Source organism: Cynoglossus semilaevis, chromosome 14, assembly GCF_000523025.1.
Source record: "Cynoglossus semilaevis isolate Cse_v1.0 chromosome 14, Cse_v1.0, whole genome shotgun sequence".
NCBI lineage: Eukaryota > Metazoa > Chordata > Actinopteri > Pleuronectiformes > Cynoglossidae > Cynoglossus > Cynoglossus semilaevis.
The window spans coordinates 581303-586120 of record NC_024320.1 but is presented as its reverse complement, the minus strand read 5'-3'; positions in this window follow the sequence as shown (position 1 = coordinate 586120).

Sequence of the window (4818 nt, the reverse complement as noted above, 5' to 3'; positions counted from 1 at the left end):
AATGGCGCGGGGGGCCGCATTTGGCCCCCAGGCCTTGAGTTTGACACGTATGCCCTAAGGGGAATCGAACCGTCAGTCACTCAACAGAGCCTGTTTGGTGTGAGCGGCCGTTGTTGTTTGTTAGACTGACCTGCTTTGTGTGATCCCAGGCTTTGACTGCCGCTGTGGGAACCTGTTCTGTGGAATCCACCGTTACTCCGACAAACACAACTGTCCGTACGATTACAAAGCCGAAGCCGCCGCCAAGATCCGCAAAGAGAACCCGGTGGTGGTCGCCGACAAGATTCAAAGAATATGAATAACTCTGGAGTTTGACTTTGGGAGAGGAAAAAAAAAAAAAAAAAAACCAGGAACAATAACATTTAACAAAGAAGAGAGACTTGAGCCCAAGCTTCAGTGTGAAGTGAAGAAACTGATTATCCTTCCTTTTATTTTCTTGTCTGGTTCCTTCAATTCAGGACTTTTCCTCCAGTGCATGGAAATTCACATGTGTTTTTCAGCTTTGTTCTGTTCTGGGTCTGGGGACGGGGGGGTTAAGGGGGGAGTGTTCCCTAAAGCTGGACATTACTGAGGTCACGTACGTTGGTGAATGAATCTCTGTTGATCCTCACTCACTCTTCCGGTGGAAACACCGACCAATCTGTGATTGATCTGCTCCTTTATTGACGTCATTGAACAGACAGATTGTTTCCCCCAATGCTAACATGTAGCTTTGAGCATGTTGATGTTAGCTCGCCAATGGTTAAGAGAACAGCTCGGTGTAGATCCAGTGGACGCTCCTCAAAACTGCGGCACATCCGGTGCCATATTTGTTGACGTTGTCTCAGTGTAGCTTTCAGTACAGGCGCTACGGTCGCTTCATCGGCACTCGCTCTCGTTTCAACCTTGTGATTTGGTCATGAACTGGTTTTTTTAAGGTGCTGCAGAGTCCAGTTTTAGAGAAACCTCACCTTTTGACCCCTGTCCTCTACCATTGAAAAGGGGTCCAGTCAGCTGCAGACTTCAGCGTTAGAACTCGTGACTGTTACTGCTCTGGGCCGATGGGATGTCTCTGCCGTGCTTGCTCTCTGCTGGCTTGAGTAGCAAAGCGGCACATTGTCGTTACCTGTGTGTGTGTGTGTGTGTGTGTGTTTTGTCTGAGCTGGTCTGAATGATGTGAATGAATGCTTTTCATGCTGCCAGTGTCCTGTCAACACTGGCCTTAATTTAAAGAGACTGTTTTTTTTTTTTGTTTGACAGTGTACGTGTGTGTATGTGTGTGCGTCCGTCCGTCTGTCTGTCTGCAGGGCGAGCACGTACAGGAAAAGTTTTTAAAAAAAAATCTCATCCGTTTCTTTAGATTAGATTTAATGCTGTGACTTTATTTAAAAAAAAAAAATCAAATCAAAACAAAATCCACTGAAACAGTCACATGACCACAGGTGTCACCTGACCTGTGCCGTTCAATTCTTTTTCTATTTACAATTAAAAGCGAATTAGTTGATAGAGTTGACTGTGTTGTGGTGGTGATGATGATGATGATGAGCAGCCTGTTTGATTTTAACTCCATTTTTTTTTTTTTTCCCTTTAGTTCTATTTTCACTGTTTAATAATCTCTACTCCTTTTTATAATGATCTGATACGTTTATTCACAGTAAGGGCAGGGGGGGGGGGGCGTCTACTGCGTGCGCGTGTGTCTAGCGATTAGTGAACCTTGTGAAAGTCATGGATTATTCATTCTTTTTTTTTTTTGCTTCTTGTGTTGTCCTTTTTAAAAAAAAAAACTTTTTTTTTTTTTACACTTTAGTTATGTGAGTTCGTACAAACCTCTTTATTTATACACAGCAGTGTGCTTTATCTTCCATTAATACAGAATAAATTGTATCATGTAAATAAATCTGTTCAAACTTAGTAGAAGTGACTTAGAAGACTGTTCTGTTCTGGCGTGATGTCAACTGGATCAAACTTGAACACTTTTAACAGTAGATTGTTGACTGGCGTCCTCACAGTTTACCATACCTGTCAGAATGGCATTCACCGGCAGCCGTTTCTCTCTCACTGTTCAGCCTGGTTATATGAAGCTGTCCTCAGGTCCTTGAACTGTGCTAGAGGTAGGCCAAGCCTGCCGGGGGGTCATTTCATCACCATTCAGCAAAGGTGGGACCAAGTCGTTGCTTTGCAAGTCACAAGTAAGTCTCAAGTCTTTGCACTCAAGTCCGAGTCAAGTCTCAAGTCAAGACAGGCAAAGTCCGAGTCGAGTCCAAGTCAAGACTGAAAAGTGTCAAGTCCCAAGTCCTTACGTTTCTGTTTCGAGTCCTTTTAAATAAAACAATAATGTATTTACACAGATCACTTTGGGTTTTGGAGAAAGTATCAAGTCTTGTCGAGTCAAAGGGCTCGAGTCCAAGTGAAGTCACGAGTCATTAATTAATTAATTAAAGTCCAAGTCGAGTTGCAAGTCTCTTTACATTTGGTCAAGTCGAGTCTAAAGTCATCAAATTGATGACTCGAGTCCGACTCGAGTCCAAGTCATGCGACTCGAGTCCACTCCCCTGCCATTTAGGGGCAAAGATACTAATCTGGGCGACTTTCTCTTAATGTCAACAGTGACTTGTGACCCTCGGGTGATTTAAGCACCCACTAGGTTAAATCAAGCCTGGTCACCTGCTCTGCTTTACGATGGACCTCTTCAGTCCGACTTATTAAGACATATTAAGGATCCAGTAGCAGTACAGCACCATAAAAACACAAGGCTAAAGTAATACAATATAAGAACAGCAGCACAACAGGGAAAGAAATAAAGAAAACCCCCTGAAACAGTGCATGGACTGTTATAGTTATGTGCATTGTTGTTATTAAGAGTTCAGTGCATATTGTACTGTGGTACACTGTATTATCTCTATGGTATTATAATTTGACAGTTGTTTAAACATTTTTCTATATTATGTATAAACACAAAAAAGTATTTAAACAGTTAACTAAGTACACATGTATAAACAGTTCCAGCAGAATATAATAGCATGTACAGTGTATTATAACCAAATGTTAGAGCAGAATATTACCATATATATATATATTAGATCAGACGTGGGCCACAATTGTCCTAAAATTGATCAGAGGGGACGAAAAGTCATGCATTAAGGCTAAAATGCTAAAATGCTTTTATCATTTTCTACGCCATCTATTGGGAAAATGTGGTATTGCAGAGAAAATGCAGAAGTATATTGAAAATATAAATAAATTATATCATTTGGAAAATGTTTGGCAGGCTGGATTAAAAAGATGAACAGGCCGCATCCGGCCCCCGGACCTTAGTTTGCCCATGCCTGTGTTAGATAGATATACAGACATATGTAAATTAGTTGGCCAGGTATATATACTTTAGATAGATAAATATTTACATATTTATTAACAGGCCTAGTCTAAATATAGTTTATGGCCACCAGGTGGCACCACAGCCCTTAATCATGTACAGTATGACGTGTTTAAACCAAGTGGGTCTCAATTATATTCTGTCATGCTCCCCCTTGGGGACAGAAAATGTTTTCACGCTCCTCTCTCTCTCTCTCTCTCTCAGTCCACATCCCTGGGTATTGAAACCACTGTATGAGTTGCTGCCACCTAGTGACTGGAGGCTTGTTATCATTCAATCATTACAGCAGTGGTACACTTACGTCCAGTATGCCATATGCATGGAAGTCTCTAGAAAAAAAAAAGGTCACCATAAAGTATTTTTAAATATAGTTTTATGTAAAGTTGTCCAGGAAAACTGCACTCTGATGGAAAATTACCTTTTTTATTGCAGATTATTAACTTTACTTTCACATTTCTCTCTTATTAAGTCTTGACTTTGTCTCTAATCAACACACGTAGGTATTTGACAGGTTAACAAATATTTATGGGATTTTTTTTTTCATCTCCTTTTTGTTATAAATACGTTTTTATCCTCTAATCTTTTATCTTTTTGGGTTCTACAACATAGACAACATCTCATCGAGTAAAGATTTTCAGTAAAAAAAAAAAAAAAAAAAATGAAGTCATGACGTTGAAGCCTTTCTCTCGAAGAGATGATTTATTACTTATGAAGTTCATGGTGATGGTGATTCTCTTGCTCTTCGTGCTTTTTCCTTGTGCCTTTTGTTTTTCCTAAACGACCAAATAGCTGCTGAATTATAAAGGTGTGCGGTAACAATCTCACTCAGCTATCTCTCTCTCTCTCTCACACACACACACTCACACACACTCACACACTCACAGTGGTGAAAACCAGACACCTCTAAACATTTAATGAAGGTGTCAGTTACAGCATATCTGAGGATCAGGCAGAAAAACAATGACTTGTTGCAAAAATTTTGTCTTTGGCAAAATTGACTTTTTTTTTTAATAAAAAAAATTATGAACCTGAGCACACAAATACTGTAGGTTTAGAATATTTGTGTGCTTGTGTGTGTGTGTGTGTTGCCACTCCTCTCAGGACTCTCCTCATTAAATAATAAAAACTCAGCTCTTTTTTCACATCAGTCACAAATCGACTCCATTTCATGCTTGTTACCTCCCACACTGTGACTGTGTGTGTGTCCATCTTTCTTTTACATGACATGATGGGAAAAAAAGATAAAAGTTTTACAAAACAGTTGTAGTTATTTCTCCCCTCAGTTCTTTAGCCTCAGTTCTTTAGTACAGTTCTTCAGTTCTTTAGTTCATTTCTATAGTTCAGTTCTTTAGTTCAGTTCTTCAGTTCAGTTATTTAGTTTGGTTCTTTAGTTCAGTTCTTCAGTTCTTTGGTTTAGTTCAGTTCTTCAGTTCAGTTCTTTGGTTTAGTTCTTTAGTTCAGTTCTT